Source organism: Mesoplodon bidens (genome assembly GCF_964165515.1).
Source record: "Mesoplodon bidens genome assembly, chromosome: 3".
NCBI classification, from domain to species: Eukaryota; Metazoa; Chordata; class Mammalia; order Artiodactyla; family Ziphiidae; genus Mesoplodon; species Mesoplodon bidens.
The window spans coordinates 95,653,111-95,678,056 of NC_138178.1; positions in this window are offsets into that span (position 1 = coordinate 95,653,111).

Below are 24,946 nucleotides of genomic sequence, written 5' to 3' on the forward strand. Positions count from 1 at the left end.
CTGAGCGAGACTTCGGGGTCTCTCTGGTGGCCCTACCTCCAGCCAAATGGACGTTTGAGCCTCTGCAAGGGATGCTTGAGTAAGAGCCTCAGCCTGTGATCTTGGGAGTCCTTGTGTCTCCGTCTGCTCTTCATCCTGGTGTCACCGCACCTCTTTTTTCTTCCGGCCTCAAGTGAAATTCTCAGAGCTTCTGGTTTGTCCCTTCTATCAGGTGAGAGATCCCTGGCCCACCTACACCAGAGCAGGGCCCGCTGATGGGGCTGCAAAGACCGTTTGGAGGAGGGGTAGGATTGGGGGTTCACTGATGGTACTTTGCAGGGTTGGGGGGGTATGTTTCCTTGATTTTGCTTAGGAGGTAAACTAACCAAAAGGAAACCTGGAAAGGGAAAGGATATGGGTTAAATATAATCTTTTTTTTTTTTTTTTTTTTTTTTTGCTGTACGCGGGCCTCTCACTGTTGCGGCCTCTCCCGCTGCGGAGCACAGGCTCCGGACGCGCAGGCCCAGCGGCCATGGCTCACGGGCCCAGCCGCTCCGCGGCACGCGGGATCCTCCTGGACCGGGGCACGAACCCGCGTCCCCTGCACCGGCAGGCGGACTCCCAACCACTGTGCCACCAGGGAAGCCCCTAAATATAATCTTTTTTTTTTTTTTTTTTTTTTTTTGCGGTAGGCGGGCCTCTCACTGTTGCGGCCTCTCCCGTTGCGGAGCACAGGCTCTGGACGCACAGGCTCAGCGGCCATGGCTCACGGGCCCAGCTGCTCCGCGGCATGTGGGATCTTCCCAGACCGGGGCACGAACCCATGTCCCCTGCATTGGCAGGCGGACTCTCAACCACTGCGCCACCAGGGAAGCCCAAATCTAATCTTTTGCTGAAAAAGATAGATTTTTTTTTTTTTCTTCTCTTCTGGAAGAAACAAGAGCAAGAGGTTTATTTTCTCTCCAGGGAGACATTTGGAAGCTCAGCGTCTGTGTGTTTCTGGAGAGGAAAGGGGAGCCTTGAACTATTGTAGGGCTGAAGTCATTAAAATACTTTCACCATGTAATGTGCAATTGGAAAAAGTGCTGGGTTTATCTTTCGAGCACAGCAGGAGGCGCAGATACTTCCCTTTCACTGTCGGGGCCCTGGCAGCAGGCTCCTGGGTAAGAATCCTCCCGCCCACGGGCAGGAGGCTGCTGTGTTCGGACCCTCTCCATTGGTTCCATGATTGGCTTTCAGGCATGGACGCAGAGCAGACAAGAGGCCTCGCCTCAAAGCCCTGCCTCCTCACCTACAGATTGCAGGATTTCAGGAGAATTACTTCATGTCTTTGGGGGTTGGCTTCCCCAAGCATAAGAGTGGTGATAATCATCCCTGTCTTTGAAAGTTCTTGTGGGCAATAAGGGAGGAGATAGAGGTCACGGGCTGGCACGTTGTGGGTTTCAACCAGCGTTAATTCCCTTCCCTGGGGTCTTCCTTTGTCTGAGCTTACCTGAGGTTTGTCTTGGAGAATGTGGTTCAAGTCTCAGGCTTTTCCAGCTATATTTCCCAATAATAAAGCATAATGTGTGGATAACTTTATGGCATCAAAAAAAGGAATGTTGGATTTAGCCACTGAGCATGAGGCAAAGAGCACAAACTTTAGTCACACAGCTTTCTGTCTATATTCTGCCGCTACTACTCCTAGATCCTTAATAATGAGTAGCTGTTATTTCTCCAAAAAACCACTTTGCCATTGTAGAAACGCTCAGTAATTGTTAGGAATAGGCAGAGTTAGTAACCAGGTTTCCACTGTTCAGGCCACTGGTCACTGTGTTGCATGTTTGCTCATTCATTTAATACAATATCTATTTGACATTTACTATATCAGTATTTTATATAATGATATTAATAATGATATATATGAAGAATGGTTGTGAATGCTTACTATGTGCCAAGCACTATAAGAATTTTACATTGATTATTTTTATTATATAATAACCATCGCTGTTTATTAAGGGTCTCTTGTCTGCTGGGAGCTGTATCTGATGATTTACGAACATTGGCTGTGAATTTCAAAAGCATATTTATCTGTCATTTAGTAAACACTTATATGTATAGACACTGTGTCAAGCCCTTTTCATACATTCTGGTGATAGTTGGACCACATCCCCCAGCTACTTTCTTCCATTTTCTAGTGTGTTACAACCCCGTTGGATCAGAATTGCAGTTGTTGAAATACATCACACTCTTCTGACCTCAGGGCCTTTGCACTTGCTGTTCCATCAGCCCATGAGTTTGCACAGCTGCCTCCTTCACATCATGCAGATCTCAGCCCCACTATCACTTTTCCAGTGAGTTCTTCTCTAACTACGTCTAGTCAAGTAATTGCCACTGTCATGGCAAGTCATTCTCTACCCTTGTCACCTTGTGTTAAAATTATATATATATATATATATATATATATATATATATATATTTAAAGCAGATTTCATTTACAAAAAGCAAAGGTTTTCAAAGAGGACCTAACTGCAGTTTGCTATCCCTATCACACAAAGCTGAGAATATCCTTAAAAAAAAGTATGCTGCAAAAATATGACAAGCTCCAATCAATTTCCAGGGATTATCTTTTTTTTTTAATGTTTTTATTAGTTTCTGCTTTATAACACAGTGAATCAGTCATACATATACATCCCTTCCCACATCCCTTCCCTCATGCATCTCCCTCCCTCCCACCCTCCCCATCCCACCCCTCCAGGTGGTCACAAAGCACCGAGCTGATCTCCCCGTGCTCTGTGGCTGCTTCCCACTATCTATCTACCTCACGTTTGGTAGTGTATACATGTCCATGCCTCTCTTTCGCTTTGTCACAGCTTACACTTCCCCCTCCCCATATCCTCAAGTCCATTCTCAAGTAGGTCTGTGTCTTTATTCCCCTTTTACCCCTAGGTTCTTCATGACATTTTCTTTTTAATTCCATATATATGTGTTAGCATACGGTATTTGTCTTTCTCTTTCTGACTTACTTCACTCTGTATGACAGATTCTAGGTCTATCCACCTCATTACAAATAGCTCAGTTTCGTTTCTTTTTATGGCTGAGTAATATTCCATTGTATATATGTGACACATCTTCTTTATCCATTCATCTGATGATGGACACTTAGGTTGTTTCCAGCTCCGGGCTATTGTGAATAGAGCTGCAATGAACATTTTGGTACATGTCTCTTTTTGAATTATGGTTTTCTCAGGGTATATGCCTAGTAGTGGGATTGCTGGGTCATATGGTAGTTCTATTTTTAGTTTTTTAAGGAACCTCCATACTGTTCTCCATAGTGGCTGTACCAATTCACATTCCCACCAGCAGTGCAAGAGTGTTCCCTTTTCTCCACACCCTCTCCAGCATTTATTGTTTCTAGATTTCTTGATGATGGCCATTCTGACTGGTGTGAGATGATATCTCATTGTAGTTTTGATTTGCATTTCTCTAATGATTAATGATGTTGAGCATTCTTTCATGTGTTTGTGGTCAGTCTGTATATCTTCTTTGGAGAAATGCCTATTTAAGTCTTCTGCCCATTTTTGGATTGGGTTGTTTGTTTTTTTGCTATTGAGCTGCATGAGCTGTTTATAAATTTTGGAGATTAATCCTTTGTCAGTTGCTTCATTTGCAAATATTTTCTCCCATTCTGAGGGTTGTCTTTTGGTCTTGTTTATGGTTTCCTTTGCTGTGCAAGAGCTTTGAAGTTTCATTAGGTCCCATTTGTTTATCTTTGTTTTTATTTCCATTTCTCTAGGAGGTGGGTCCAAAAGGATCTTGCTGTGATTTATGTCATAGAGTGTTCTGCCTATGTTTTCCTCTAAGAGTTTGATAGTTTCTGGCCTTACATTTAGGTCTTTAATCCATTTTGAGCTTATTTTTGTGTATGGTGTTAGGGAATGATCTAATCTCATACTTTTACATGTCCCTGTCCAGTTTTCCCAGCACCACTTATTGAAGAGGCTGTCCTTTCTCCACTGTACATTCCTACCTCGTTTATCAAAGATAAGTTGACCATATGTGCGTGGGTTTATCTCTGGGCTTTCTATCCTGTTCCATTGATCTGTCTTTCTGTTTTTATGCCAGTACCACACTGTCTTGATTACTGTAGCTTTGTAGTATAGTCTGAATCAGGGAGCCTGATTCCTCCAGCTCCATTTTTCGTTCTCAAGATTGCTTTGGCTATTCGGGGTCTTTTGTTTTTCCAAACAAATTTTGAAATTTTTTGTTCTAGTTCTGTGAAAAATGCCAGTGGTAGTTTGATAGGGATTGCATTGAATCTGTAGATTGCTTTGGGTAGTAGAGTCATTTTCACAATATTGATTCTTCCAATCCAGGAGCATGGTATATCTCTCCATCTATTTGTATCATCTTTAATTTCTTTCATCAGTGTCTTATAATTTTCTGCATACAGGTCTTTTGTCTCCTTAGGTAGGTTTATTCCTAGATATTTTATTCTTTTTGTTGCAGTGGTAAATGGGAGTGTTTTCTGGATTTCATTTTCAGATTTTACATCATTAGTGTACAGGAATGCCAGAGATTTCTGTGCATTAATTTTGTATCCTGCTACTTTACCAAATTCATTGATTAGCTCTAGTAGTTTTCTGGTAGCATCTTTAGGATTCTCTATGTATAGTATCATGTCATCTGCAAACAGTGACAGCTTTACTTCTTTTCCAATTTGGATTCCTTTTATTTCCTTTTCTTCTCTGATTGCTGTGGCTAGAACTTCCAAAACTAGGTTGAATAAGAGTGGTGAGAGTGGGCAGCCTTGTCTTGTTCCTGATCTTAGTGGAAATGGTTTCAGTTTTTCACCATTGAGGACAATGTTGGCTGTGGGTTTGTCATATATGGCCTTTATTGTGTTGAGGAAAGTTCCCTCTATGCCTACTTTCTGCAGGGTTTTTATCATATATGGGTGTTGAATTTTGTCGAAAGCTTTCTCTGCATCTATTGAGATGATCATATGGTTTTTCTCCTTCAACTTGTTAATATGGTGTATCACATTGATTGATTTGCGTATATTGAAGAATCCTTGCATTCCTGGAATAAACCCCACTTGATCATGGTGTATGATCCTTTTAATGTGCTGTTGGATTCTGTTTGCTAGTATTTTGTTGAGGATTTTTGCATCTATGTTCATCAGTGATATTGGCCTGTAGTTTTCTTTCTTTGTGACATCCTTGCCTGGTTTTGGTATCAAGGTGATGGTGGCCTCGTAGAATGAGTTTGGGAGTGTTCCTTCCTCTGATATTGTTTGGAAGAGTTTGAGAAGGATGGGTGTTAGCTCTTCTCTAAATGTTTGATAGAATTCGCCTGTGAAGCCATCTGGTCCTGGGCTTTTGTTTGTTGGAAGATTTTTAATCACAGTTTCAATTTCAGTGCTTGTGATTGGTCTGTTCATATTTTCTATTTCTTCCTGATTCACTCTTGGCAGGTTGTGCATTTCTAAGAATTTGTCCATTTCTTCCAGGTTGTCCATTTTATTGGCATAGAGTTTCTTGTAGTAATCTCTCATGATCTTTTGTATTTCTGCAGTGTCAGTTGTTACTTCTCCTTTTCCATTTCTAATTCTATTGATTTGAGTCTTCTCCCTTCTTTTCTTGATGAGTCTGGCTAATGGTTTGTCAATTTTGTTTATCTTCTCAAAGAACCAGCTTTTAGTTTGGTTGATCTTTGCTATCGTTTCCTTCATTTCTTTTTCATTTATTTCTGATCTGATCTTTATGATTTCTTTCCTTCTGCTAACTTTGGGGGTTTTTTGTTCTTCTTCTCTAATTGCTTTAGGTGCAGGGTCAGGTTGTTTACTCGAGATGTTTCCTGTTTCTTAAGGTGGGATTGTATTGCTATAAACTTCCCCCTTAGAACTGCTTTTGCTGCGCCCCATAGGTTTTGGGTCGTCATGTCTCCATTGTCATTTGTTTCTAGGTATTTTTTAATTTCCTCTTTGATTTCTTCAGTGATCACTTCGTTATTGAGTAGTGTATTGTTTAGCCTCCATGTGTTTGTATTTTTTACAGATCTTTTCCTGTAATTGATGTCTAGTCTCATAGCATTGTGGTCGGAAAAGATACTTGATACAATTTCAATTTTCTTAAATTTCCCAAGGCTTGATTTGTGACCCAAGATATGATCTATCCTGGAGAATGTTCCATGAGCACTTGAGAAAAATGTGTATTCTGTTGTTTTTGGATGGAATGTCCTATAAATATCAACTAAGTCCATCTTGTTTAATGTATCATTTAAAGCTTGTGTTTCCTTATTTATTTTCATTTTGGATGATCTGTCCATTGGTGAAAGTGGGGTGTTAAAGTCTCCTACTATGATTGTGTTACTGTCGATTTCCCCTTTTATGGCTGTTAGTATTTGCCTTATGTATTGAGGTGCTCCTCTGTTGGGTGCAATTGTTATATCTTCTTCTTGGATCGATCCCTTTATCGTTATGTAGTGTCCTTCTTTGTCTCTTCTAATAGTCTTTATTTTAAAGTCTATTTTGTCTGATATAAGAATTGCTACTCCAGCTTTCTTTTGATTTCCATTTGCATGGAATATGTTTTTCCATCCCCTTACTTTCAATCTGTATGTGTCTCTAGGTCTGAAGTGGGTCTCTTGTAGACAGCATATATATGGGTCTTGTTTTTGTATCCATTCAGCCAATCTGTGTCTTTTGGTGGGAGCATTTAGTCCATTTACATTTAAGGTAATTATTGATATGTATGTTCCTATTCCCATTTCCTTAATTGCTTTGGGTTCGTTATTGTAGGTATATTCCTTCTGTTGTGTTTCTTGCCTAGAGAAGTTCCTTTAGCATTTGTTGTAAAGCTGGTTTGGTGGTGCTGAACTCTCAGCTTTTGCTTGTCTGTAAAGGTTTTAATTTCTCCATCAAATCTGAATGAGATCCTTGCTGGGTAGAGTAGTCTTGGTTGCAGGTTTCTCTCCTTCATCACTTTCATTATGTCCTGCCACTCCCTTCTGGCTTGTAGAGTTTCTGCTGAGAGATCAGCTGTTAACCTGATGGGGATTCCCTTGTGTGTTATTTGTTGTTTTTCCCTTGCTGCTTTTAATATGATTTCTTTGTGTTTAATTTTTGACAGTTTGATTAATATGTGTCTTGGCGTATTTCTCCTTGGATTTATTCTGTATGGGACTCTCTGTGCCTCCTGGACTTGATTAACTATTTCCTTTCCCATATTAGGGAAGTTTTCAACTATAATCTCTTCAAATATTTTCTCAGTCCCTTTCTTTTTCTCTTCTTCTTCTGGAACCCCTATAATTCGAATGTTGGTGCGTTTAATGTTGTCCCAGAGGTCTCTGAGACTGTCCTCTGTTCTTTTCATTCTTTTTTCTTTATTTTGCTCTGCATCAGTTATTTCCACTATTTTATCTTCCACCTCACTTATCTGTTCTTCTGCCTCAGTTATTCTGCTATTGATCCCATCTAGAGTGTTTTTCATTTCATTTACTGTGTTTTTAATCGATGCTTGATTCATCTTTAGTTCTTCTAGGTCCTTGTTAACTGTTTCTTGCATTTTGTCCATTCTATTTCCAAGATTTTGGATCTTGGAAATAGAATCTTGGATCAGCTTTACTATCATTATTCTGAATTCTTTTTCAGGTAGACTGCCTATTACCTCTTCATTTGTTAGGTCTGGTAGGTGTTTATCTTGCTCCTTCACCTGCTGTGTGTTTTTCTGTCTTCTCATTTTGCTTATGTTACTGTGTTTGGGGTCTCCTTTTTGCAGGCTGCAGGTTCGTAGTTCCCGTTGTTTTTGGTGTCTGTCCCCCGTGGCTAAGGTTGTTTCAGTAGGTTGTGTAGGCTTCCTGGTGGGGGGGGCTAATGCCTGTGTTCTGGTGGTTGAGGCTCGATCTTGTCTTTCTGGTGGACAGGTCCACGTCTGGTGGTGTGTTTTGGGGTGCCTGTGGCCTTATTATGTTTTTAGGTAGCCTCTCTGCTAATGGGTGGGGTTGTGTTCCTGCCTTGCTAGTTGCTTGGCATAGGGTGACCAGCACTGTAGCTTGCTGGTCGTTGACTGAAGCTGGGTGCTGGTGTTGAGATGGAGATCTCTGGGAGATTTCCGCCGCTTGATATTATGTGGAGCTGGGAGGTCTCTTGTGGACCCGTGTCCTGAAGTTGGCTCTCCCACTTCAGAGGCACAGCACTGACTCCTGGCTGCAGCACCAAGAGCTCTTCATCCACCCGGCTCAGAATAACAGGAAGAAAAAGTAGAAAGAAAGAATTAGTAGAAGAAAGAAAGAGAGAGGGAAAGAAAGGAAGAAGGGAAGAAAGGAAGGAAGGAAGGAAGAAAGAAAGGAGGGAGGGAGGGAGGAATGAAAGCAAAAGGAAGAGTGAATGGAAGAAGGGAGGGAGGGACGAAGGGAAGGAAGAAAGAAAGACAGGAGGGAGGGAGGGAGGAAGGAAAGAAAAAGAAAGTGGAAAGAAGAAGGGTGGGAGGGAGGGAGGGAGGAAAGAAAAAGAAAGAAGGAAAGGAGGAGCGGAGGGAGGGAGGGAGGAAGGGAAGGTAGTAAAAAAAGAAAGAGCAGGTAAAGTAAAATAGAATAAAGTATGAAATATAGTAGCGTTATTAAAATTAAAAGGTAATTATTGGAAAAAAAAACGGACAGATAGAACCCTGGGACATATGGTGGAAGCAAAGCTATACAGAGAGAATCTTACACAGAAGATTACACATACACATTCACAAAAAGAGAGCAGGGGGAAAAATCAAAAATCTTGCTCTCCAAGTCCACCTCCTCAATTTGGGATAATTCATTGTAAAAAGAGGAAAAGGGCGAGAAGTCTGAAATCTTGCTCTCTAAGTCCACCTCCTTAATTTGAGATAATTCGTTGTAAAAAGAGGAAAAGGGGGGAAAGTCTTAAATCTTGTCCTCAAAGTCCACTTCCTCAATTTGGGATGATTCGCTGTCCATTTATGCACTCCACAGACGCAGGGCACATCAAATGGGCCGTGGAGCTTTAATCCGCTGCCTCCGAGGCTGCACAGAGAGATTTCCCTGTCTCTGCTCTCACAGCTCCCGGGTCTCAGCCTTGGACCTGGCCCCGCCTCTGCGCGTAGGTCGCTGGAGGGCGTCCGTTCTTCGCTCAGACAGGACGGGTTTAAAGGAGCCGCTGATTCGGGGGCTCTGGCTCACTCAGGCAGAGGGGAGGGAGGGGCGCGCAGTGTGGGGCGGGCCTGCGGCGGCAGAGGCCGGCGTGACGTTGCAGCAGCCCGAGGCGCTCCGTGCGCTTTCCCGGGAAAGCCGTCCCCGGGTCCCGGAACCCCGGCAGTGGCGGGGTGCACAGGCCCCCCGGAAGGCGGGGCGGACAGTGACCCGCGCTCGCATACAGTCCCCGCGGCAGCGGCGGCAGCAGCAGCCCCAGCGTCCCACGCCCGTCTCCGAGGTCTGCGCCTGTCTCCGGCGCTTCCCCAAGCAGCCCTCTTAATGCCCTCTCCTCGCGCACCAGGAAACAAAAGGGAAAAAAGTCTCTTGCCTCTTCGGCAGCTCCAGACCCTTTCCCCGGACTCCCTCCGGGCTAGCCGTGGTGCACTAACCCCTTCAGGCTCTCTTCCTGCCGCCAGCCCCAGTCCTCTCCCTGCGCTCCGACTGAAACCCGTTACCCGAGCCTCAGCTCCCAGCCCCGCCCGCCCCGTCGGCCAAGCAGACAAGCCTCTCGGGCTGGTGTGTGCCTGAGGGCACCGATCCTCTGTGCCGGAATCTCTCCGCTTTGCCCTCCACACCCCTGTTGCTGTGCTCTCCTCCGCTACTCCGAAGCTTTCCCCCTCCTCCACCTGCAGTCTCCGCCCACGAAGGGGCTTCTAGTGTGTGGAAACCTTTCCTCCTTCACGGCTCCCTCCCACTGGTGCAGGTCCCGTCCCTATCCTATTGTCTCTGTTTATTCTTTTTTTCTTTTGTCCTACGCAGGTATGTGGGGAGTTTCTTGCCTTTTGGGGGGTCTGAGGTCTTCTGTCAGCGTTCAGTAGGTGTTCTGTAGGAGTTGTTCCACGTGTAGATGAATTTCTGATGTATCTGTGGGGAGGAAGGTGATCTCCGCGTCTTACTCTTCCGCCATCTTCCTCCGGGGTCCTCCAGGGAATATCTTAATGTAATTCTGATTCAATTCCTGTTGCTGTTACAGTGTTATCAAACAAATACAACTGAATGGTTTTCTTAGAACACTAACTGGATTTTTAGTGGACTGGACTGCATTTAGTGGCCTCTGACTGGATTTTTCCCCAAACTCTGTCAATCTGTAATTGGCAGATTACTGTCCTAGCTGCCTCAGTTTCTTCATCTGCACAGTAAGAGGGTTGATTTGATTGATCACCATGGGCCTTTCTGGCATAATCTCCTAAATATGCATCTAGCTACATTTATTGAGGTTTGACTATGTGTCAGATACTGTAAGTGCTGTCCTTATATTATCTGAGTTAATTCTCCCAGTACTTCTAAGAGGTATGTGGTTTTAATCTCATTTTATAGATTAGAAAACAGACTCTCAGAGTAAAGCAGACCTTGCCCACCAAGGTCACACAACTAGTAAGCTTTTAGTCCATCTAAAAGCATTTGATTCAAGTATTAAGCTCTTAACCATGTTGGAACATTGCTTATCTCAGGGCCTCCGGGAGTTGAAGGCCTATCTTCTAAGTAGGAGTTTAGATTACTTTCAGAAGAGAGATATCTCTCTAAAAAACTCATGGAAAAGTTTGTAGCTCCTATTAAAACTAGAAGCTGAGCAAAGGAAAGGCTCAAATTATCTGAAGCTTAGGTCTATTCTTCCAAATCTCCACAGGGCATTTCTTGTGGATTTGCATCACACTGTCTCTGGAATTTGGATTTAGTACTTTCACAGCCGCTTTGTAGAATTCTGATGAATGAATGAATGAAGGTCTGCACCATCTTTTAGAATCTTGACTTTCAAATCCTTTCCCTGACCATATTTTCACTGTTTTCTTCTTGTTCTTCTTCAAGTAAATCATGCTCCTTCCTGCAACATGTAAGTATGTAATGTTCAGCTCTGAACTGAACATTACACAGACTAAATAAAAATACATAGAATAAATCTATGTATTTACCAAGTTGTATGGATTTAATTATATAATGCAGACATAGTGCAAATATTTCTTGAGGGAATTTGTTCTAATCTCTAATATTAGATCCAAGTGCACGCACATATGAATGCGCGCACGCACACACACACACACACACACACACACACACACACGGTTTGGCTTTGTTCCTGTCTAAAGCCTTCCTCTATTGATTGACCTGGTCTAGTTTGTTCTAGAAAGCGTTTTTTCCTTAAGGACAAGGACTATGTCTTTGATTCCTCATCTGTGCAGTTGAACTTCTAGTGTGTATAGAGGAGTGGTTAGTTCTTATTTGTTGACCTTGTGATGGGAAGAATCTCACAATTCACCTAATCTGGTGTGACTCAAACTTGCCTGGTCACAAGTATCATCTACATATTCTTGGGTCTGAGTTGGAACTTTGGAGTCAGAGTCTGCAGGGAAGGTGCCTGGTAATCTCTATTTTTAACATGTCAAGTGATTTTTATCACCATACAGGTTGAGGAAACTCATTTCCCCCATTATTACAAGAGTGTAAAAGTCTCTTTTACAGCATCACCCATGATTTTGAGTTTCATATCTTTGGCTTTAAGAAAGAGAGACCCGGGACTTCCCTGGTGAGCCAGTGACTAGGAATCCACCTTCCAATGCAGGGAATGTGAGTTTGATCCCTGGCTGGGGAATTAGGATCCCACATGCCGCGGGACAACTAAGCCTGCTCACCACAGCTAGAGAGAAGCCTGTGCACCGCAAGGAAAGATCCTACATGCCGCAACTAAGACCCGACACTATAAATAAATAAAGAAAATATTTTTTAAAAAAAGACACCCACTCATTTTAATCCATGGAAAGGTGAATTTATTATAAGGACACAGAACATATGTTTGGGAATCAGGAGTAGGCAGTGAAGTATAGCCAAGCCTCATGGAATGAAGGCTCTGTGGTCTTTCATTTATGATGTCCTTGATTTTCTCTGTGCATCAAGTCCATTTTCCTTTTTACACTGGCGAGGCTTCCCATGACTTCAGCTTGTCCATGGTCCATAATGGCCCCTTGACTCTGAGTCAGATCCTTGCCCAGGGTCCACTGATTCAGTGTTTCAATTTCCCAATTCAATATTTCTAAGAGATCACTTATAGGCTCAGCTCAGAGTTCTGAGCCAGGTTATCAGAGATATTATTACAGGCAACCCATGGATGTATTTAAAAATAACACTCCAGGTATGGTTGGGGAAGGGCAAAATAATGCTAATTTTATTATTTGACTCTCATGATATTGGGAATGTATTTCTAAGTTAAGATAATGTTTGTTGAAAGACTTCATGGTTATAATTTTGGACCACTGGAGAGAAGTTTGAAACCAGTTTGCACTATGGCTTATTCAGTTGTAAACAAATACTCTTTGGAGTTGTGGAACTAGAGGTATGCAAATAACCAACTAGCAGCAAGTAATGAAAAAATATGAGAAAGTTTTGAATAGCAGCATGAATTTTGTGTACTTAGAGTTCCCAAAGTTTTCACTCCATTTTGACTTTAGCTTTGGGGGTTTAAAGGGCCCTTCCAGGATGTACTTGTTAGTTATGAGAAAGGATCAGAGACATAAAGACAATAGTCTAGGTGAGACTGCTTTTCATCATGTTCTCTTTCATTTAGAGTGGATCAGGAAGCTCTCCAGTTCTTAGAGACCAGGTTAGAAATTAAAAATCAAGCCTGTTTGTCTATCTTGGTCCCAATTTTCCAGTCCAGGTGGACTGTTGTCCCAAGGAAGAACACAGCATGAGCTGACTCCTTTTGAATTACTCCAGCTTTTGGGTGTGGGGAGGAACTTCCACGTACATAGTATGGCTGTCAGTTCACTCTCTCATTGAGCAAACGTTTAAATCAAAATAAAATTCCCTTCTGTCTGATCTCAGATTTACCACTGTTCTGGAAAATGTTGCAGAATCTAAGGCAATGTTATTTCACTAAAAATGGTTGTGTCAGAAACTAAGAGTCATGTCAAAAACTTCTGGCAGTTTTGCCTCCAAAAGCCTGCGTGATGTCTGGTGACAAGTTCATTTGAGGCCCAAAAGATAAAAATATTATTTAGAGGTAGAGAGAAATGACTCTGTATTCTTTTGTTCACATATTAATTCCCATTTATTTTCTGCCCTTTCCTTTTTGCCTGTCCTCATCACTGGGCTAGACACGCTTGAAAAGGAGGCCCATCTCAAAAGAGTCAGATTTTCTTCTAGTTGAAAACGTGGATGGCTGTTGAGTAAGCTTGCTATAATGAATTTTTGGATTATTCAAGTTTTAAATTATATAGATCTGTTTTTAAATGTGGATATTTGAATCTGGATGATGTGTCAATCACTTTCGTATCCTTGTGAAGCTTACTCATTGCTTATTTGCCATGGGGGCTATGAAAGAAACACAAGGTAAAGCTGTGTGTCCCTGTTTGGAGTATGTGTCCAGAGCGCGAAATCTATCACACACAAAGCAAGAGAGCATAACTAAGCACTGGACTTCCTAACACTAAGGACCATAGATATTTAAAGAAGGAAAATTCTGTAATGGACAAATTTTTGAAATAGATTTACAAGGCTTCATGGGTGGGGGCTGATGAGACTATAGAGAAGGTTTACATTCTCTCATTTACATGAAACTTATTTTTGGAAATCCATTTTCAATCAGATAAGGAAAATACACATTACATTTATAATACTTTCATTTAAAAATACTTTAAAATATTTTCTCTACCAGGGTTTTTAAAGGTATGAAGTATGAGAAAAGGATCAAACTTTTTCTCAGGAGGTTAACACATTGTTGCAACAGTAGATACAAGATTCATGAAGACAAGACATACCCATCATGTTCTCTGCTGTTTCCTAATGGCCAGCATAGTGTGTATTACACCATAGGTACTTGGTGAAAACTTGATTAAATGAATCATGTCCATATAGACAGTGGCTGTGATTTGGTGACATGCAGGCCAATATGAACAAAGGCAGCAAGATAGGGATTAACTTGATTAGAATAGAGGATGGGGACTAGGGGAGTGGTTGAAAATAATACAGCATAGCTAGGGAAAGGTCACTCTAGAGAAAGCTTTGAAAGAGTGTATGATGTTTAACAAGACAGGCAAAAGACAGGCACTGAGTTTCATGAACAGGAAAATAATGATGGGATGCTTTAGAAAAAATACGTTGCAAGTTTATGCAAAAGTGAGTTGGAAGGATCAGAGAGGCCAGTTACTGTATTTGTGAGCTAGTGAGACACAGATCTAGGTGATGAAAGCTGAAATACACCTAAAAGCCTGGTTTGAGTCTTGGCTTTGCCACCTGTTGTCTTGAAAAACTAGTATAAGTGCAACATAAAGGGGCACAGAAGAAGGACTGGTTAATTTGGCCTGGGATAATTGGGGAAAGCATCAGAAGTGTGAATGACGTTTGAGCTGTTTCTCCAAGAATCACTGAAAGTTTGTCAGGTGGACAAGGTGAGGTGGGGATAGATTCCAGGTAAATTGAATAGTGAAAGGAAAATAATACATGATGAAAATGTGCATCATTTTAAGAGGACAGCAAGCTGTCTGGGGAGGCCAGAGCATCCAGTGTATGGAGAGAAACTATTGAAGATATTGCTGGAAAGGTAGACTGGCACCAGGTTGTGAAGGCCCTTGAATGCTTTGAGGAGTTTGGACTTCAGTCGGCTGCCAGGGGTGCTCTAACCTCAGTTTTTAATGAGATGGGTCAAATGGTCAGATTTGCACTTTATATGCTCCTGGCAGCAGCACTGAGGTGAATTGGAAGGGTTGGGTCTGGAGGGGAGGGAGGAAGATGGTATTTTCGCTAGTCCAGTTAAGAGATGAGACATCATTGTTTTTCATGTCTATTTCAATAAAGCACCACTAATGCTTCTGCTACAAGGCAAGTCCAGTGACTGTGTATGGATGAGTAGTGGGAGAATGTCCTAGAGAGTAAGTGATAACCGGCTGGTTATCTAGTTGTATTGTGGTGACTGAGAAGTCCCAGGGGAGAAGGCTCTGAGGGTCTCAGGTGCCAGGTTTCAAAGCCCTCAATGGTGGGGGCCCGGCCACCTTTCCAAGGGCAGCATGCTAACCCCTTGGGGTGGTCTCTCTACCCAGATAGCACAGCAGAGCACTTAGTTTTCTCTGTGTGAGCCTTTGATCCTCTTTGAAGTCGGGAAGATTTTCTCTCTGCCACAGCCAGAATGTTAGTCTTCGTTTATGTACTTTTGTAATTAGACTCCATGGGGGATCTATTCTTGGCGACAATCTTAGCTGTGCACTTGGCTGGAAACCACTGTTCTTACATTTGTTGGACACAGCTGGCGCTCTATTGAGCCCAAAGAATAAAAGTAGTGATAACTGTGATGCCAGTCAGAGCCAACTGATAGAGAAATAATATTTTTCTGTGGAAAGGAAAGGAAAGGCCCATTGGTCTGGCTGTTATGAAGTGGTGGTGAAGTGGGTATTAGTTGCAGAGGCTGAATGGTGTTACCAGGGTGAGTGAAATGTTCTACTGTGGTAAGTAGGTGGGAAAAGGAGCAAAGTAAATATGGTCCCCTGCAAATGTATAGTGTTTTATTTTATGTGAAGGAAATGCCTTCCATGGCAGGAATTCTGGGCCAACTCTCAGGAAATATTCCCATTTTGAATTTAAACCAGGGAGGTAAGTGCTGTAAGGGAAGTATGTACAAGCTGTAATGAAGGCATAAAGGAGGAAGTTATTACTCAGACTTGGGAATGTGGCAGGAGTCAGGGGAGGCTTCACTGAGGAGGTGACATCTGAGGTGGATTGTGTAGGTGGGTTAGGCCAGAAGAGGGTGGGAGAATATTTCATGCATCTGCAATTTCAGTCTCTGGAAATTTGTTTGTAAGATGTGGGGTAGGGGTACAAATGCATTCTTTTGCGTGTGAATATCCAGTTATCTAGCACTGTTTGTTAAAGATTATTCTTTTTCTCTTGAATTGTCTTGGCCCCTTTGTTGAAAATCAATTGAACATAAATGTGAGGGTTTATTGGACACTTAATTCTATTCCATTGATTTATATGTCTATCTTTATGTCAGTACCACATCGTTATGATTACTGTAGCTTTAGAGTAAGTTGTGAAATTGGGAAGTGTGAGTCCATCAACTTTGTTATTCTTTTTCAAGATTGTTATAGCTATTCTGGATTCCTTGTATTTCTTTATGAATTTTAGAATTAGCTTGTGAATTTCTGCAAAAAAGTCAACTGGAATTTGGTAAGGATTGCATTGAAACTGTAGATCAATTTGGGAAGTCTTGCCATCTCATCAATATTGAATCTTCCAATCCATGAACATAGGATGTCTTTCCATTTATTTTGATCTTCTTTAATATCTGTCAGCAGTGTTTTGTAGTTTTTGGTATATAAAATTTGTACTTACATGGTTACATTTAAGGATTTTATTCTTTTTGATGCTAATTACAAATGGAAATTTCTTAATTTATTTTAGTTTTTCATTGCTACTGTATAGAAATTCAATTGATTTTGTACTTTGATCTTGTATCTAGCAGCATTGCTAAACTCATTTATTTTTTATTTTTCATTTATTTTTTTGCGATATGTGGGCCTCTCACTGTTGTGGCCTCTCCCGTTGTGGAGCACAGGCTCCAGACGTGCAGGCCCAGCGGCCATGGCTCACAGGGCCAGTCACTCCGCGGCACGTGGGATCTTCCCGGACCGGGTCACGAACCCATGTCCCCTGCATCGGCAGGCGAACTCTCAACCACTGAGCCACCAGGGAAGCCCTAAACTCATTTATTAATTGTAATAGTTTTTTTAGTAGATTACTTGGGATTTTCTACATTCAGGGTTATGTCATCTGGAGGTAGATTTACTTCTTCCTTTGCTGCCTGGATGACTTTTCTTTTTCTTGTGTGACTGACTTGGTTAAAGTCTGTAGAACAAGGTTGAATAGAAGTGGTGAGAGTGGACATCCTTGCCTTATTCCTTATCTTAGAGGGCAAGCATTTGGTCTTTTACAATTTAGTATGATAGCTATAGATTTTTTGTAGCTGTCTTTTATCAGGTTGAGGAAATTTCTTTCTATTCCTAGTTTGTGTGTACCTTGTGTGTGTGTGTGTGTGTGTGTGTGTGTGTTTTAATTAATTAATTTATTTATTTATTTTTGACTGCATTGGGTCTTCATTGCTGTGCGCAGGCTTCCTCTAGTTGTGGTGAGCAGGGACTACTCTTCATTGCAGTGCACGGGCTTCTCATTGTGGTGGCTTCTCATTGTGGAGCACGGGCTCTAGGTGCGCGGGCTTCAGTAGTTGTGGCACATGGGCTCTAGAGCGCAGGCTCAGTAGTTGTGGTGCACAGGCTTAGTTGCTCCATGGCATGTGGTAATCTCCCCGGACCAGGGCTCGAACCCGTGTCCCCTGCATTGGCAGGCGGATTCTTAACCACCGCGCCACCAGGGAAGTCCCCTGTATGTGTTTTAATCATGAAAGAGTGCTGGATTTTATCAAATACTTTTTATGTGTCTACTGAAATAATCATGTGATTTTTGTTCTTTATTCTATTGATGTGGTACATTACATAAATTGATTTTCAGATGTTAAACCAACCTTGCATACCTGGGATTAATCCCACTTGGTTGTGGTGTATGATATTTTTTGTTTGTTGCAGGATTCTGTTAGCTAGTAGTTATTTTATTTTATTATTTCGACAGTGCCATGTGGCTTACGGGAGCTTAGTTCCCTGACCAGGGATTGAACCCAGGCCACGGCAATGAAAGCAGGAAGTCCTAACCTCTGGACCACCAGGGAACTCTAGTTAATACTTAAAAAAAATTTTATTTATTTTTGGCTGCATTGGGTCTTTGTTGCTGCACATGGTCTTTCTCTAGTTGCAGCTGACAGGGGTTACTCTTTGTTGTGGTGTGCAGACTTCTCATTGTGGTGGCTTCTCTTGTTGTGGAGCACAGGCTATAGGCACACGGGCTTCAGTAGTTGTGGCACGTGGGCTCAGTAGTTGTGGCTCGCGGGCCCTAGAGCACAGGCTTAGTCATTGTGGTGCACTGGCTTAGTTGCTCTGCGGCATGTGGGATCTTCCCAGACCAGGGCTTGAACCTGTGTCCCCCGCATTGATAGGCAGATTCTTAACCACTGCGTCACCAGTGAAGCCCTAGTTAATACTTTTTGAAAGGAGTTTTGCATCTATATTCATAAGGGATATTCATATGCAGTGTTCTTTTTCTTGTGATATCTTTGGCTTTGTTATCAGGTTAAAATTGTTATCAGGTTAAAACAGAATGAGTTGACAACTGTTCCCTTAGGTTCTGTTTTCTAGAAGAGTTTGTGAAGGATTTGTGTTAATTCTTTAAATGTTTGGCAGAATTCACTGGTATAGTCTGCACTTTTGGTGGAACCCACTCTGGTGAAGACCTCCACCTTTCTTTGTGGGAAATTTTTTGTTTACTAAGTCAATCATTTCATTTGTTACAAGTCTCTTCAGATTTTCTATTTCTTCAGTTAGTTTAGATAATTTGTGTCTTTCTAGGAACTTGTTCATTTCAACTAAGTTATCTAATTTGTTAGGACTGAAGTTTTTCCTATTATTCCCTTATAACACTTTATATTTCTGTAAGATTTATTTCTGTAAGGTTTATCATTCCATTCCTAATTTCAGTAGTTTGAGTCTTCTCTCTTTTTTTCTTTGTCAGTCCAGCTAACAGTTTGTTAATTTTGTTGATCTTTTCAGAAGGCCAACTTCTGATTTTATTAATTTTGTGTATTTTTTTCTACTCTTTATTTCTACTTAATTTTTATTATTTTTCCCCATCTGCTTGCTGTGTTTCATTTGTTCTTTTCTAGTTTCCTAGGTTGGAAGATTAGGTGATTGATTTGAGATCTTTTTTTACCATAAGCACTTAGAGCTGCAGATTTCTTTCTAAGCACTATTTTAACTGCATCCCATAAGTTTTGGTATTTTGTGTTTTTATTTTCATTCATCTCAAGTACTTTTCAATTTCCCTTGTGAGTTTTTTTCTTTGACCTATATTTCCCAAATTTCTTTTTTTTTTTTTTTTTGCGGTATGCGGGCCTCTCACTGTTGTGGCCTCTCCCGTTGCGGAGCACAGGCTCCGGATGCGCAGGCCCAGCGGCCATGGCTCACGGGCCCAGCCGCTCCGCGGCATATGGGATCCTCCCAGACCGGGGCACGAACCCGTATCCCCTGCATCGGCAGGCGGACTCTCAACCACTGCGCCACCAGGGAGGCCCCCAAATTTCTTTTTGTCATTGATTTTTTAATTTAATTACTGTGGTTAGAGATATAATTTATGTGATTTCAAACTTTTTAAATCTATTGAGGATTGTTTCATGGCCTAGCATATCACCTATTTCTGTAGAATGTTCTATCTTCACTTCAAAAGAATGTATATTTTGCTGTTGTTGGGTGGAGTGTTCTCTAGATGTGTGTTAGGCCTACTTGGTTTGTAGTATTGTTTAAGTTTCTATGTGTCTGTGGATTTTCTGCTCAGTTTTTCTATTCTCTATTGAAAGGTCCTCAACTGTTATTGTTGAATTTTCTATACCTCCCTGAAATTCTGTCAGCTTTTGCTTCATGTGTTTTGGGATTCTGCTCATCCCAAAGGGAGGGAGTGAGGATTGACTGGAAAGGGGCAATGAGAGAATTGTATGGAATATTATATATTGTTTTGGGGGCTGGACACACTGCTGTGTATAATTGTCAACAGTCATTGAACGGAGCACTTAAAATCTCTGCATTTTGTTTTATGTAAATTTACCTCAATTTAAATATTATTTAAAAAGAAAAGTAAAAGGATAGAAAAAAATATATCAAGCAAGCAGTAGCCATAAAAGAATTGGCTATACTAATATCATAAAAAAAGATTGTAAGACAAACACTGTTATTTGAGATAAAGAGGGACATTTAAAAATGATAACAGGTTGTTCCATTAGGAATATATAATAATTATAAACATAGACACCTCTGTATTTCTTGTTTTGATCACAATAGTTTTTTTTTTTTTTTTGCTTGTTCTACATTTTGTAATGAATGAAACCATGCAGTATGTATTCTCTTGTGTCTGGCTACTTTCTTTCCACACAATTATTATTATTATTATTATTATTTTTTGCTGTATGCGGGCCTCTCACTGTTGTGGCCTCTCCCGTTGTGGAGCACAGGCTCCGGACGCGCAGGCTCAGCGGCCATGGCTCACGGGCCCAGCCGCTCTGCAGCATGTGGGATCCTCCTGGACCGGGGCATGAACCCGTGTCCCCTGCATCGGCAGGCGGACTCTCAACCACTGCGCCACCAGGGAAGCCCCTCCACACAATATATATATATATTTTTTCCACACAATATTTTTAAGAGTCATCCACGTTGCTGCATGTATCAGTAGTTTATTTATCTTTATTGCTGAGTAATATGCCATTAAATAAATAGAACCTAACGCAGCTGCAGATCTGCCCTCTCCAGAGGAGCTGTTTGTAGTTTCTCTCTACTTGCAGATGGGGACACTGAGGAAACTTCAAGAGCATTAGTTCTTTCCTTACTGACTTTGATCTAACTCATGAGGGCAGCTCTCAGAGCCTGGAGGAGGATGGATGGCATGGGGAGCTTGGAGGGTCCTGGTTACCCCCACATCCTCTGCCCCCAACTCCCACACATCTCAGCCACACACCTGGTCTCAGGTGTAGCACAAAAGCATACTGGATTAAGAGACAGAGGATGTACTGTCCTGTTCTATCTTCATCATTATTTAGTTGAACAAAGTTCACCCCTTTTCTGGTTCTTCTTTCCCCTCTGTGTAATGAGGAGCTTGACTTGGTCATCTCCAGGGTGCCTTCCATTTCTGATTCACTGTTCAGTTGTTAGTCAATGATAAATAGTTTGAAATCATTTATGAATCACTTTTCTAGTAAAAGCAATTTTAACTAGACTCTTTTGCAGTGGTAACCGTCCTCAAAAGAGAAGAACAACAAAAAGTGGAGAAGTGGTCCTGGCATCCTCATTTTTCCCACCTCACAGTTGTGATAGGTATTGATACCTAGCCTCAGTTATTAAGGAAAATAGGTGTCTTCCCAAAAGTCTCCCGATTAACAGTACAGGAAGGAGTATAGTCTGTCAGGAAACCAAGAAATCAAATGACTTGATAAAGGAATTAAGATTCTTAATATTTGCTCTGGCTTGTAGGTTTGGAAGTTAAAATAACCTTGGAGAGTTTAGAGTGAAATAGAAATGGATAATACTTAAGGATAGATTTATGTAAGAAGTAGTACGGAAAGTACTGGCTATGACTGGATGTGATCTGGATTTTAGTTTGGCACTTCCATCTGAAAGATGTATACTCTTGGTTTAATTCCTTACCACCTTTGAGCTAGTGACACCTGTGCAAAAAGCAAGGAGCCAAACCAGATGATGGCTAAGGTTTAGCCCCTTTCAGTTCTAACGTTTGGCATTTACAATCATAGCGTGCAAACCTGCCAAAACCCATGAAGATGTGCACTGACCAGTCCAAGAGCAGCCTCCAGAAAAGCAGCCCCAATGTCCAGCAGCATAGAATTAGTTAAAACCACAATGGATAATTCATAAACAGAATATTAAGCTGTGGAAGACTATATAAAAGAAAGGAAAAATGTCCATGGCATTATTATCAAGTGGAAAAGCAGATCACAAAACATTACTGGTGTTGCCTACTTTTAAAAATGTATATATGTGTGTGTGTGTGTGTGTGTGTGTGTGTGTATGTTACACACGTGCAATTCTGAAATAATGGAGACAAAATCTGATTATCTCTGAATGGTGGTTAATAGAATGTTTTCATTTTTTCTACCTATATTTTAACAAGAAATATATATATATTATGTGATAAGGAAAACAAAATTATTTTTTAATGTGAGAAGAAGCAGTAAGAAAAAGTTTTGGGTTAATGTTCTTGCTTTAGTGTCCATATGTGTTCGAGTACCTTATTGGCCTGAGAGGTGTAAGGAAAAGCCTTACAGAGTACTTGAAGTGTAGAAAGGGTGTGGGAACAGACTGCCCACACGTGCCATCTTTTTTTTTTATTGAAGTATAGTTGATTTACAATGTTGTGTTAGTTTCTGGTGTATAGCAAAGTGATTCAGTTACATATATGTGTGGGTGTGTGGGTGTGTGTATATATATATATATATTCTTTTTTATATTCTTTTCCATTATGGTTTATTACAGAATATTGAATGGAGTTTTCTGTGCTGCACAGTAGGGCCTTGTTGTTTATCTATTTTATATATAGTTTATATCTGCTAATCCCAAACTCCCAATTTATCCCTCCCCCAGCCCCTTTCCCCTTTGGTAACCACATTTTTGTTTTCTGTCTGTGAGTCTATTTCTGTTTTGTAAATTAAGTTCTTTTGTATCATATTTTAGATTCCACATGTAAGTGATATCATATGGTACTTGTCTTCTTTCTGACTTACTTCACTTAGTGTGATCATCTCTAGGCCCATCCATGTTGCTGCAGATGCGTGCCATCTGCTTTGAATAACAGGACTTATCAAGAAGGGAGAATGGCTTCTTCCCTGTAGCCAGGTGCAGGGGGGGTCTCTGAGCTGAGAACGTTTGCTTCAGAGTGGGCTTCCAGGGCTGCTCGTCCCCCATCCAGTGGGCAGTGCTGTGCTGGCTCCCCAACGGGGTCTCAGAGGGCCCTCCCAGAAGAAATAGCATTGTTTAAATGGAGACATGTCCCAAACACATTTCTCACTGGTACAGAACCAAGTCGATTATGTAAACCTGATTCTTTGTTTTACAAATTGGAAAACTAATGCTCAAAATGACTAAGTAGTTAGCCTCAAGTCTCCCAGCTAGTTAATAGCAGAGCTGAGGTTAGAATCCAGGTCGCTATATTCTTTGGGCAGTGACTTCCTTCACATCCTGTTTCCTTGCTTTCACACCTCGTGTCTTACAGACCCTCAGCACAGCCAGGAAATATACCTGGAAGTGGAAAAGGAGACCAAAACTAAGGTTATATTCTGGAAAGCCCCTAAGAACAAATTTTCTGTGAGTACATAATTGAAATGATAAAAGAGATACAGTGAACCTCCTCCCCATAAAACCTTGTAATAACATTTTCTTTTTCTTTTTTTTTTTACCGTTAATTGTTACTTCCCTTTAAAAGGCATATTACTGCCATGAAATCATCATAAGCTGGTTGTAAACAACCATCAATACATGAGGAGCGCTTGCTTAATAGGAATTCTTGTGAAAAAAGGCTAGAGGAATTAATTACATTTTCCCAACACCAGTTGGCATTGAAACTCAGCCCGTAAACTGTTACTCCTTTCTTGAGCTATAGATATAGACAAAGTGGTATTGTCTTGATCACAAGACAAAACAGTCCCACTGTACTCTGCACTTTAAGACCATATCCAGAATATCATCCCTAGTCATGAGCATCACTTAGAGGCTTGAGAGGCTGGCACATTTGCAAACTCCACTCTGATCAGTGGGCTCTGGGTGGGAGTACAATGTGTGTGTCCAGATAGCAGATGTGTGAGGGGTATAGAAAGGAGAAGAGAAGGCAGTGTGATGGTAAAAGGATGAAATTATCAGAGGGGAAGAATTGACTCAACCCAAGGAAGACATTCCTAATAATCAGCAGTCTCCATCATGGAGGGGTTTACATAGGGGTCTATGACCATTGCTTAAAGATACTGGAGAGAAATTTCCTGCCCTGGGAGGGTGATGGGGTGGTAATGGAGATTTGAACTACATCACTTTTCTTTTTCCTCCCAACCATGAGAGCTTACAACTCTGAGGCCACAGGCTGTGCAGAGATTTCTAAGACAAGGTCAGAAACAGCAGACATTAGAGTCAGGAGAAAAAAGGGAAACACCGTAGTTTGGGTTAATGACAATGGCAGGAGACCACAAAGAGGAAAGGATCTTGAGGTCTTAGTTACTGGTTGCTTTATGCAGACTTCTTCTCCTGGCCCTGGAGAAGAAAGGTTAATTCCTGCATGTCCAGTTCATCTTTTTTTTTTTTTTCTTCACCAAAAAAGGAAGGAAAATGTAATGAAGCACATTTTGAAAATAGTTTATTGTATCTGGCCTGATAAATCACTACTTTATCTGTTCATTAATTATATTCCGTCTTTTAAACTCTAGGAGGATTTCTGATCAGTGCCTGACATCTCTGTAAGCCCTTACCAAACCCATAGTGCATACCTAAGAAGATGTGTTCTATCAAAACCCACTAGCATGAAACCAAGGAGGAACAGATCTACTTGCAGGAAGGGTGTTGCAGCTCACTTACATTTTTCTCAGCGCTTACCAGGCTAGTTAGGCTCCAAAGAGATTGAGATTTCGAGGACAGTTTCCATACTCAAATTAAGTGCCCACATTTATGTGTGGTAATGCTCAATATTTCTCAGGCTTTGAACTTGATTACTCAGTTGACTATGAGCACCAGAGAATCGAGAAGAAGAGAATGAAGTTTCCAAGGTATACTTTTTATGCATAAAGTCTGTATCAGATGTGAACCCCAACTTGTACATCAACAATTTTCCCATTGGTTGAATGAAAAAATGTGTATAAATATTACTTCCCCAAAATATTGAGCTAGTAATTACAAACTGTCAAAATAATCACAGTAACATTTTATTAAGGATGATGCTATGTGGAATTCTATATGGACTGAGCTAATGATGAGGATCCCTATCCTTGGGGTTATGTTAGCTCTCAGCTTAGAAGACTTACATAAAAATGTCCATCACCCCAGAGATGACACCCTGGAGACAGCCACGTTATTATTACAAAGCTCAAAGAAACAGATATTTAGATCACGAGCAAGAAATGAAGGTGGTGAAACAGTGTCTGCTCATGAAAAAACCAAAAAAAACC